A 12,797-nucleotide genomic window follows, 5' to 3' on the forward strand; every position below is an offset into this window, starting at 1 on the left:
GATGGAATGATAGAGGAAAAAAAACTTTAGAAGCAGTAGAACTGACACCCAAATATAGAAGAACTGGCAAACTTTGAAACGTAGCAAAGGTCATGCGCAAATGCTTAACATGTCCATAATGCAAACCTCAGTCATGTTAGCACTAGTGTATTAACAGCGTACACTGGAATATTGTACAATGGTGTTAAATCTTCATGCATAGTCTGCAGGTGATTTGAATTCCATTTATTACAAATTAGTCATCTGTCCAATAAATGTAATTATCTCAACCCAAACACATTAATGGAGCCATCAAATATTTATTGACATCACCATGAGTCTCTACATATAAAGGAGAGTTCAGCTCATGTTAAAAGGCACTCATTCATTTATACATATCAAGAGGTTCTGAAGAGGTTCTTCAGAAATCATTTATACTTTTCAGTGTAATCGGCATTGAATCATACTGAGATGCCAAATGCTTCTACACTCTATTCCATATACAACTACCCAGCTGTGTTGAGGCCAACTCTGATAAAGGGAGATCTAGAATGTGATTTTCTGATCAGCCAGCAGTTTCTAAGTGACTTGTTATCACTCATATAGTCATTCTGGGTGTGCTGGCTGGCAGTCAGCCCTTGCCCCTTGGGCTAATGATGTGACAACATCTCACCAACATGTTCCAAGGATAGTGTTAGAGCATATCTGAGGAAAGAAAATGGACCAGTATCAACAAGTTTGACATCTCAGTCCTCCTGTTAAACTATGTATTGACTGAAACATTTACCAAGTAAATATGAAAAGAATAAATTGGAACTATCACTGTTAAAATTGTTGGTAGTAAATCGAGGCTCCTGATTTCAGGAAAATTAAAACACAATAGAATCCATTGTTCAGTGCGCTGGTTTCACTGCATCTGAACAATTTGCAAGTTTGCCTAAAAGGGAGTAAGTAAGGAAGAACAGAAAAATATAAATAGAATGTTGTCTGAATTGTTCAGGTGATGCAACAGCAACTCGTGCAGACCCAGATCATGGTCAGTTCTATTCTGGTTGTAGCAATGCTCCACTTTGGAATTTACGCAGGTTTCCCACATCCCTCCTCCCATTCAAGCAAGCAGAAAATATGAAAGTCTCTGTACAGGCTAAAATATCCAAGCCAATTTATTTATTAAGGGGCTAATGACTAACAGACATAAGAAAATACTAAACAGCACAAGCATTAATTTACAATTCAAACCAAGAATGATTGTATAAAAATAATTGGTTTTATCCCAGAAACTTCTGGCAAAATTTTGAAACAACATTTCAAAGGCAAGTGTTTCTGGAGTCTGATGCATCCAATTGTACATCAGCCATGAAGCCAGAATGGTCAGAACCGCAATGATCTGCTCATTTTATACTTTTGATCCCTTTGAAAATACAGCAACCAAGCAATTGTGATTAAAGGAGCATTAGTACAGATTTGAGCAGCATTAACACAAAATGGGAATGTGTGGGTAGGCAGACATTAGCAGCCTTACATTAGTGAACTCCTTGCACACCCCTCTGGCCAAACCAAAGCTACTTCTTTACAGTCAGTCCCAAAAATACAGCCTCACAGTCAGTGCCACCCAGAAAGTAAACTTGCTGGGTTTGCCCGGGCTGGCTGCAAATAAAACACCTTCTTTAAAGCAGGTCCTCTGGTTAGTTTGCAAGTTCTAGACTTAGAGAATTTGCCAATTTTGTTCTGAGATTGACCCGGGAGACTACCTCTCCACAACAATTAACGAAGAATTCATGTAAACAGGTAGATAATTGGACATCCAAATCAATTTATTTGCCTTGTCCCCAACGTTTTTACTACACTGTCAACCTGAAATCAGAAACTCAGTTTCACTCTACACACAGGAACCTGGATGATGATTGTTGGCGGGTTATTCAATCATGCGAAATCCCTACCAACCTGACCCTTTCAGTACATTCCAGCAGGGATCATTGGGATTTGATCTGAAAGGAGAATTTTGGGCAACTTTCCATCTTGCCTAGCTCACGGGACTCTAGCGTCTCACTTACTGCCCTGGTCAAAGTCAACCAGCTCAGTATAGATTGGGGATCAAGCAGTGAGTCTTTCAAGTCTGGGCAGCTCAGCTAGATCACAGACCTGTGAGCTGCTGAGGCAGTCAGTTTTTATTGACAATTGCTCAATTAACATCAGTTATCACTGTGATCCTGTTGTGAGAAACTTTCTTTTAAGCCAAAGATTGTACAATGTGCCCAGTTGTGCTCTCCTACTGCAGGACAACCCTTATTGCAACAGGCTACCAAATTACAGGTTAGAAGTGGTAAATGGACAAAACCTTTAACGTAATAAATGATCTTCCATTATAATTATAACTCGATATTGTGCAGTGCAGCATAATGAACATTAGTTTGAACTATTAAGTGAATACTGAAAAGTTACTGACTTGGTAGAAAACAGATCTGTATGGAAGTGTCAACTTAAACCAAGTTACTGTTTGACTGACTTTTGACTAAAAGTATACCCAGGTTTTCCTTTGCTTTTAGTCAGAAAATAAAGATGTCAGTGGAACTTAGAGCTTTGCCTTAAATGAACAAGGAATGGCCTTGAAACTGTGAGAAACATCCAACAACTGGGCAGTGTGACAAGTCAGCACAATGCCCTTCCACAGCCTTCATCCCATCAGTCTAGGATAAATACTCATGTGCAATGAGTTTCTGGGGTTTTGGAATAAAATGAAATTAATTCAGCACAAATGGACAGAATTAGTCAGACAAACTGCAACCATAGATGGTATGGCAAATGGAAGAGTCACATTGCTGCAGTAACTAAGGTCATGGTTTACTGGCAGCAGTATATGCTTTGGAGACTTGGACAACCTACAGCAGGCACCTCAAAGCACTGGAGAAGTGCCATCAACAGTGCCTTTGCAAGATCCAAGAAAGATGGTCCAACACTCAGTCTCTCCCAAACCAACTTGTCCAGCATTGAGGTTCTGATCATTTAAAACCAGATCCACTTGTGTGGGGCATGCGGTTTGTATGCCTGACACCAGAGTTCCAAAGCAACTGCTCTACTCTGAACTTGGTCGCGGCAGGAAATTCTGAGGAGCGCAGCAGAAACACTTTAGGGATGTCCTCAAAGCATCCCTGAAGAGGTCAAACATACCTGCCAACTCATGGGGACCTGGGGCTTGCAAGCAACCAAAATGGAGAAAGCTCATTCAGGAAGACACCAAACACATCAAGAGATTTTGTCAGGAATGTGCAGAGGTGAAGTCGAGGCATCGAAAGGAGCTCACAAACCTCCAAACAACCCATCTACCCAATCCTTCAAGCACCACCTGCCCCTGCATGTGCCAGAGTCTGTAGATTACACATTGGACTTATCTCAGAACCAATGAACTGGAGTGGAAGCTCAATCCTGAGGGGCTGCCTAAGAGGAGAGGCTGCCCAGTAAATCGTGACCTTAGATACTGCAGTAATGTGATTCTTCATTTCCCATACCATCTGTGGGGTTAATGCATGTTTTGGGCTGTGTAAAAGGGGGTTCAACCAGGACTAATCCTGAGATGCAAGTGCACAATACTGACTCTGAACAAAATGTGGAATTATCAATCCTGAAGCATTGACGCCCGGTCACCTTGGCAAGTACAAAACGAATCCAGTGATGCTGCAGTTAACAGAAGTTTCATTGAATAATATTGAAACAAAGATTATTCAGAAGCCATGAAATTTAATGAGGTTCCATTTAGTTTACTCAGTGAACTGGTGAATTAAAATATAGGGCAGAATTTTCTGTTTGTCGGTCGGGTGGGCGGCCGATTGCCACTGGAGAAACGGGCCGTGCCGCCATTTTCCGTGGGTGGGCCAATTAAGGCCCGCCCAGCAGGTAAGCAACTCCCGTGGAGAATGGGAAAATAGTTGCGGGGGCGGGCGGCCTCAGACTGCCGGTTCCATTGGGGAGCCAGCAGCCTGTATAAAGAGTGGCCAGGCAGCCTGCTTGTGGCCACTCGTGGAGAGAGGGAGGGAGGGAGGACCGATTGGACAGCAGCGTGAGCAGGAGAAGGGGGGCAGGCTGCAGGAGAGGCCAGCGGAGGGGTCACTGTGCCCCCTGGTTTTCAGATACATGCCTTGCTGTCCTCCTGCAAGAGGTGTCTATCCGTCTGTACCTGCTGTATCCGGAGGATGAAAGGAGGGCCCCCCATGTCACCAGCCAGGCGTGGGCGGAGGTGGGTGACGCTGTCAGTGCCCACGATGATGTGCGGTGCACTGGCACCTAGTGCAGAAAAAGATTCAATGATTTGCTGGGCTCTGGACGGGTGAGTACCATGTCTGTCTTGGCCATTTGACCCAGAATGCAGCCTTCGCCTTTGAGCCCCCCCACCATGTCTTGTTGTCGTTACTGCATAGGGCATCTGGCGCACACTGGGTGGGCAAATGGGTACTGACCATGCTTACACCAGCCTTAGTGGTTGAGGAGAAGATGGGTTCTCCCCACAGCATATATTGGTGTTTGTGGCATTTGAGTAGTCTGGGGGCAACCTGCAGGGGAGGCAGCTAGACACATACTCAGAACTCCAACACATATCATATTGATGGTGATGAGATGGTGCAAGGGGAGCCTCAAGGTGTTTTGGCCAAGTGCCATCTGCTGGCCTGGGCGCCGCACCTAGTTGCACCTCCTTGCCATGGGCGCTAAGACCCGTGTGTTATTCAAAGTGATGGGCGCCGAATGTGTCCAAGGTGTCCGTTGGGGGCGGGGGTTGGGACCAGCCGTACTATCTTCTGGGGACTGATCACCAGTAGTGTTGACAGGAGCCGCTGGAGGCCTCAGATGGGGCACTGTGGTTGAGGTGCAGCGTGCGTGTGCAGAGTACATGAGCGATCAGCCCCAATAAATCCTCTTCTCTGTTTTGCGGGCAAAAAGTCACCACAATGCCCGGGAGCGCCAGAGGACTTGAGGTGGGCGCGCCCTCCTCCAGTGCCTCACACCCTTTGAAAACAGGCCATGGAGCTGGGGAGGAGGCAGGAGGCTAGGGCGGCCGGGGGCGGTGAGGCTGGGGTCCAACGGGCATGTATTTGAGGTCCACAGTCCCATCCACACTGTGTGCCCACCATCCAAACCACTGATGGTTGCTGCAATCGCTAATGCTGAAACAATGCTCATTCATAGACTGATACACTCTGACATGTGGGTCATACAGAAGGGACCCTCGTCCCCTTGAGGATTCGCGTCTCTACCACCTTCCAAAGTCACCTTATCCGATTTGTGACCACTATCACCATGGTCTCACATGCCATTGGATCGCTGCTGCACAGCCAAAAAGTTATTGCATCTTAGGGGGCTTGGGACCTCCTGCACCCTTTCAGCCAGTGCGCCCCACATTACTTTGTCCAAAAGGTCCTCAGCACCTCAGCTGTGAACCTCATGGCACTCAACTTAGATGAATGCCACCACGTTACTCATCCCTGCGCCAAGGGGAAATGTTGCCTTCTGCCCACCCGGTCTATGCCCCTCCGAACGGAATGAAGGCCAATAATGTGACCTCTCAATCTCCTGTGATCCACAGCAAATGTCGCAAGTGTTTGCGATGTTTCCTCAGCCCCGCAACTATCCAGGCCAGAATGCATCCAGGTCAGGTACCTCTGCACTCTCCCCACTCCTATGGTACATAACATGCCATGTGACATTCCTGAGGTCATCTGACCAGCCTGTCTGCATGTGCGTTTAATGGTTGGGGCTCCTCTTGACTCTTTACCACCTCACCAATGTTCGTCTCCTTAGGGTCTTGAAGGGTGAGTGACTTTTGAGGCTGCGGGGGAAAGGGATGAAATGTTGAACTGAATGTACGCTAACTGATGCAGTGTCCTTGTTGTTAATTTCAGCATCACCACCAGAGCGACCCACACGTCGACACCACAGCCCCCCCTCCATACCCGAGGGCCCACATTTGCAACTTGCGACACATCATTTCAGCCAGCCAGGCACCAGCGCAGACACAAACACCTCGGTGGGGACTTTACCGTTGGCTAGTGTCCCGGGTCACATTGGAGAAGGCACATCACAATTGCTGGAGGAGATGGTATGGACAGAGAATGCAGATGGTGCCAGCAGCTGGAGGGTTGCAGGGGACGAGGCACATGCTGAGTCTGGCACTGATGATGTGCCTCTGGAGTTGTCCCCAATGCAGCAGCTGCAGGACAGGCGGCAGGAAGTGCGTTTGCATCTGGCAGGGTTGCATGAGGAAATGGTTCAGCTGCTCTCTGCGACGGAAGAGTCCAGGCAGAGTGCACGTGAAGGTTTGACCCTCAGGGCAGAGCTTCAGGCTTCCTCCAATGAGAGATTGGCGACTCTCATAGAGAGGGGCTTCAATCGAATGGAACATTTTATGATTGGGATACGCTCTGACCTGCTAGCCCTCACAGCGGTACTGGCCATAGGCGGTCATTCCCAATGTGGGAGATGTTGTGGGCATCAAGTGTTGGCACTCGGTGCCCATGCATCTATGGTGAGCAAGGAGGTCGAAAGGGACCTCACATCGGCACAGCAGCTGCCTGTCGTTGCGTTGAGCTCCTCTCAGGGCACTCCGGATGAGGGCAGCAGCTCCTCCGCCCCTCTGCCAGTCAACGTTTCTTCCGTTGAGGCTGCAACAACTGGGGAGGTGCCAGTTCAGGAACTGGCCACTCCCTCCCAGACGGAGCCAACACAGGCTCCACAGGCCAGAGGATGTCCACCAAGGTCATCGAGGCCAACAGGACAGCAGAGTCAGCAGGCTGTCTCTCAAGCCACTCCGAGCGATGGGGCGGCACCTAGACGTAGCACCCGAAAACGTAAGCATAAGGCAGCTTAGGCACTCAATGGGTATGTCACTGGTGATTTTGTGTTGCCCTTAGAATAGGGACCCAAATTTTTCTTATTGCAATGGAGTATTGTTTGCTTTTCTTTTGGATAGAATAAAGTCCACCTTTGTTACCATGTCTGTGGTGCATTTTTATTTTTCACATATTTATCATGAGTGCTTGAGTGGACATTGATGTTTCTGTACTAAGCCCTTAATAGCAGCTGATGAGGCGGAAGGTGGAGCACTTATGTGCCACGTGTGGAAGTGCCAGGCAATGCTGCTCCTGCTGATCCATGTGTGTGGAGCTAGCTGAAAGTTCTTTGGATTAAATTGTCCCGGATGTCCCTGCCTCCTTAGTGTAGTAGCGGGTCGTCGTTCTGTCCCTCATCATTGCCCTGTGCTTCCTCATCCTCTGAGGCACTGCTGGATTCATCATGTGCAGCCTCATCCACTGCATCAAGGTCTTCATCGTCAACTGCATTCCCCCTTTCCAGTGCAAGATTGTGCAGGGCGCAGCAGACTACCACTATCAGAGAGACGCGATCTGGGGGGTACTGGAGTGCGCCCCCTGAGCGGTCCAGGCAACGGAAGCACATCTTGAGAAGACCGATGGCTCTCTCCACCACAGCCCTTGTGGAGGTGTGGCTCCTATTGTAGTGCTCCTCAGCTTCTGTTCTTGGACAGTGTAGTGGCGTCATGAGCCACCTTTGCAGGGGATAGCCCTTGTCACCCAGCAACCATCCATCCAGCCGAGCTGGAGCACTGAAGAGCCCCGGCACCTGGGAGTGTCTGAGGATGTAGGCGTCGTGGGAGCTGTCTGGGTACCTTGCACAGACTTGCAGAATCTGCATCCTGTGATCACACACTATCTGCACGTTCATGGAGTGGAAGCCCTTCCTGTTGGCGAAGGCACCGGGCTCACCTGCTGGCGCCTTGATGGCCACATGTGTACAGTCTATTGCACCCTGGACGCGGAGGAAGCCAGCAATGGCCGCAAAGCCTCTGGCTCGCTCTGTCTGACTTGCCTGGTCAGTGGATGAAGGTCAATGCCCGTCTGAACAGAGCGTCTGTAACCTGCTTGACACAAGTGTGGACAGCTGATTGGGAGACACCGCAAAGATCACCCACCGAGCCCTAGAAGGAGCCAGAGGCATAGAAGTGGAGGGCAACTATGAGCTTCAGATCTGCTGGCATGGGGTGTCCACTCACACAGTTAGGGGAGATTTCAGGGCCAATCATCTGACAGATGTAGTTGACTGTCCCCCTTGACAGTCGGAGCCTCCTTCGGCACTGCACCTCAGATATATTGAGGTAGCTGCTTCGCCGTCTGTAAACCCTGGCAGCAGGATAGTGGCGTCTTCTGCGGCCCCTTCCACCTTGGACAACCTCTTGGCCCTGTGCCCCTTGTGCCTGCGTCTGGCCTCCCAAAGGTGGCTCCCTGGAGGCTGATTGTCCACTCCTGGCCTCCTCCTTATTCTATCCCTCCCTTCCTCCTCAGGGGAGCTGCCTCCAGTGGAGATGTCAGAGCCCATACCCAGGCTAAATGGAGCCTCCGGAAAGCTGCAGGCCCAAGAAATATTACTGTCTGCAGACTGGTTTCAAAGTACACAAAAAGCTCTTGGAAATCGATGAGAACTGCTAACAATCACACAGGCAGCTTTTAAACACTTTCAGCAATTAAAACTTTGTGTAAAACATGAACAACCCCTCTGAGTCCACTTATCCCGACATTGCATGAGTTTTCTTAAAAAATCTTCTACCCGCCTGCCTGTTCGGCCCGTGCTCCGACCCGAAGTTCGCACGGGCCCCTCAAAATCCAGGACAATTGGCAAGTTAAGGGCCTTAATGAGGCCTTCAATTAATGGCGGGCACGCGTCCCGCTGCTGAACGCGCCCGCCGACTGAAATATCGCGATGCTGCGCGCTGATGTCAGCGCGCGACATTTTAAGCACTGATGTGCAGGCTCCGCTACCTGCACGTCAGCCAGAAAATTCTGGCCATAGTAATCACCACATACCAACTTCTCGATCAAAGGTCGTGTTCGATGCATACTGTCAGGGGACACACCCAGTCATACCCAGCCCTGAACACTGAATTCTGTACCAGTGAGTCAGCCAATGTTTGTACCCTGTTCAATGAACCTGAGTGCTAAAATTGGAAGGCTGCCTTTTAAGGTAGGTGTAGCTGCTCACCTGAAACAATGTTTTCCTCCAATTCATAATTTTACCCTGCTAATTTAGCACTGGAATTCAAGCAGAAAGCAAAGAAAGAACTTGCTGGGAAAGTCATAACACAACCTCCCAATGCGCTTCACAGCCCATGAACTGCTTTTGAAGTGCAGTCACTGTTGTAAAGTAGGATTAAGTTCAGTACAGTTGTTTAAGCAGTTGGAAATGGGAATTTTTCAGGCAAGCAGTAAAAAACATTTGGATTTTTAGCTACTTTTAAAATTCTCTTAGTTGTTCTTCCTATACTGTGATATATTTCCAGTCTATCCCGAGTCATTCTCATTTAACAAGTCATCAAAAAACATACAACAGCCAAATAATTTATCTTTGGATTCTTTGTAGGAGCTCAACAGTTTTTAAAAAGCCTGCACTGCCTGAGTTCTGGAAAGGAGATGGTTTACTTTTGTTGGAGTTTGGGGGAGGGGGTGTGGCGGGGTGGGGGTGCGGAGGAGGGAGTAGGGGGAGAAAGAGGAAAGGTTTTCTCCAATTTACAGTGAAAGTTATTTTGAATACAGATAGCTTTGCCAGAACAAGGAATCTGACCTTGTGATTTCAACCAATAAACCAGAGGTGTTGTGCAATAATAACATGAAGACAAGCCAGATGATGTATCTGTGTTTTCACAAGGACACGGTTTGATGCAGTCTGCACGGAGTCCTGCCTACACAAAACAGACTGCAATTTATATAACAGCAGTGAGATGGGTGCAATTTATTCTCAGATCCTATGACTAATAAAATAGGGAGGGGGGGGATCGTGAGGGGTTGGGGGAGGGGAAGAGGGAAACTATTTTCACTTAAGGGATTTTAAAAGCTAAAAGAAAATAACTGACTTTATATCACTATTTCCCATTAGTTTAAAATGTTTTATAAAATCCATTTTAAATGAAGGTTATTTATTTGGGGTAAGCTTTGTAGAAGGGCTAGATCTGAGATGGAAATGCACAATACTGGCTCAGTGCAAGAAGCGGTATTATTTCAATCTGAAGCATTGACATCCCTCACCTTGACAGCACAAAACTAACGAGCCTCTTTCAGAAATAAAAATAAACAAAATTTTATTTTACATCCTTTTATTCTTTTTCAGTTTTGGAGTGCTTCTGTGAGATCAATTGTACTTCAGTAACTCCAGTAGTTGTTAACTCTAGATACTTATTCATATTTATATACTTATCATATATATATATTATTGGCATCTGTCCATCCTCGGGAGACGATGGACTGTGCCCAGTGTGTATGTCACTCCTGTATTGAATATCATGTGGCTGTAGAAGCCAATTTGTGAGAGGCAGTCCCTTCTGCAGCTGGCACAGATGTATGGCACAGAGTTCAGGAGATAAAACAGCACGAGTGGAGAGACAGTCGGGAGATTGAAAACAGCACGCGTACAGAAACGTACATTTCTAAACAAGCACAGGGAAAGTAAGAATTTATAGGCACAGGATAGTGAGCTGATTTGTGAGCAAGGGCAAAGAATTTCTACTTTCTACTAATCTCCAGTTTATGGTACTAATGACATAGGTAGGGAGGGGGATGTGGTCCTGCAATCAGAATTTAGGGAGCTAAGTAGAAAATTAGCAAGCAGGACCTGGATTACTCCCAGTGCCACGTGCAAGTGAGCACAGAAATAGGAAGATAAGGCAGATGAATGTGTGGCTGGAAAGATGGTGCAGGAGGGAGGGCTTTAGATTCCTGGGACACTGGGACTGGCTCTGGCTGAGATGGCACCTGTATAAGCCGGGTGGGTTGCATCTGAACAGAGCCAGGACTGAGTTCCTTGCAGGGCGTTTTGCTAGTGTTATTGGGGAAGGTTTTAACTAACTCAGCAGGGGTGTGGGAACCAGGAGAGAATATTAGAAAGTAATACCAGGGTGCATGGAATGTTGGGAGAGACAGATAGCACTAAAATAGAGAATAGTAAGTTAACAGATGGAGTCGGGATAAGGGAGCAAGTAACTAAATTTAAATCAGGGTCACACTGCATGTATGTGAATGCACGGAGTATAGTAAATAAAATTGGGGAGTTACAGGTACAGATTACCTTGTGGGATTATGATGTTATGGTGATAACGGAGACCTGGTTTAAGGAAGGGCAGATCTGGGTGTTAAATATTCCTGGTTACAAATTGTTTAGAAAAGATAGGAAAGGGAAAAAAGGAGGAGGGGTGGCGTTTTTGGTTAAGGAGAATATTGCAGTACTGGAGAAAGAGGATGTGTCAGAGGATTCAACGACAGAATCAATTTGGCTAGACTAAGGAATAAGAAAGGTGCAATTACATTGTCTAGTGTAATATATAAACCACCAGCTAGTGGGAAGGATATAGAGGAACAAATCTGCAAGGAAATTACAGAGAGGTGTAAACATCATAGAGTAGCTATAATGGGGGACTTTAATTACCCGTATATAGACTGGGATAGTGGTAGTGTAAGCGGCAGTGAGGTTCCTAGATTGTGTTCAGGAGAAGTTACTACAGCAGTATGTGTCCAGTCCAACAAGAATGGAGGCACTGTTAGACCTGGTTCTTGGGAATGAGGTGGGCCAAGTAGATCAAGTGACAGTGGGGGAACAATTAGGGGACAGTGATCATTGCATCATAAGATTTAGGATGATGGTGGTCAATCCAGAGTAAGAATAATCAAGTGGCAGAGACCGGACTTCAATGGGGCAAGAAAGGAGCTGGGCCAGATAGACTGGAACTAAAGGCTGGTGGGAAAAACAGTAGCTGAACAATGGGCTACCTTCAAAGAGGAGATGGTTTGGGCACAGTCAAGGTATGTTCCCTCAAAAGCAGATCCTATAACTGTTGCAGAGTTTCAACCAGTATTGATTGGCATAGTGCTGAGTAGTCTGCTGGGACCTGATGCAGGCAGCGCTGAGAGCATGTAGATTTTATTTGCTGCGGACTTTTGTTCATGAGGGCTCACCTCTTGGTTGCAGTAACTGGCTCCATTTCAGTCCACACACACACGCACGCATGTATGCACACACACAAACCCCTCAATGCAGAAATTTCTCCTCATTTCTGTCATAAATGATCATCCCCTTATCCTGAGATTATACCCCTGTGTTCTAGATTCCCCAGCCAGGGGCAACAACCTCTCAGTCTACCTTGTCAAGCCCCTTCAGAATCTTGCATGTTTCAATGAAATCACTTCTCATTTTTAAACTCCAGAGAGGATAGGTTCAATTTACTCTCATTTTAGGACAATCCTCTCATCCCAGGAACCAACATAGTGAACCCTGTGTGTGGACTAAATTCTCCCATGCAGCTCTCTAATTAGCTTATCGGCATTTAGAATTTAAACAAAGAGTTTTTTTTTTAAACCAATTCATTTCCTTTTAAAGGTTGGTTTTTAGCATGAGTACGGAGAGTGACACTTTCACTTCACTAATTTGTAACATCAAAATTCAATTTTCAACCGTCTTGAGCTCTTCAGGATGTCAATTTCATAAGGAGATTTTAACCTACTCTGCCCAGTGGGAATGAGGCAGGCAATTCAAATGGGGTTACTGACTATCCCATTCCTGTTCAGTTCTTGCTGGCTGCCATTTTAACTGAGGACATTCAAATCGTGGGCCTTGTGATGCCATTGGGACCCTGATGGCATTTTAATAGGCTAATGTTTGGGGCACTGAGCATTCTGTTACAGCTGGCAAGGAAGAACAGGCCCGCTAAGGTAAATCAAAAATTTTCCTTTGTGTATTCAGGAAGAGCACAACTTCATTTTCAAGCCACAGTCAGAGGA

General features: G+C 46.8%; 1 long non-coding RNA gene across 1 annotated transcript; it reads right to left on the reverse strand.

Annotated features, from left to right (window-relative positions):
* Nucleotides 1-279: 279 nt before the first annotated feature.
* LOC144691932 (uncharacterized) lies at nt 280-9,131 on the reverse strand. Its single transcript, XR_013579235.1, has 3 exons — nt 9,016-9,131; nt 803-916; nt 280-684 (listed from the first exon to the last, which is right to left on the reverse strand). It is a non-coding gene; the product is annotated as an uncharacterized LOC144691932 (long non-coding RNA).
* Between the last annotated feature and the right edge of the window lie 3,666 nt (nt 9,132-12,797).

Source organism: Cetorhinus maximus, chromosome 16 (genome assembly GCF_964194155.1).
Source record: "Cetorhinus maximus chromosome 16, sCetMax3.hap1.1, whole genome shotgun sequence".
Lineage (NCBI taxonomy): Eukaryota > Metazoa > Chordata > Chondrichthyes > Lamniformes > Cetorhinidae > Cetorhinus > Cetorhinus maximus.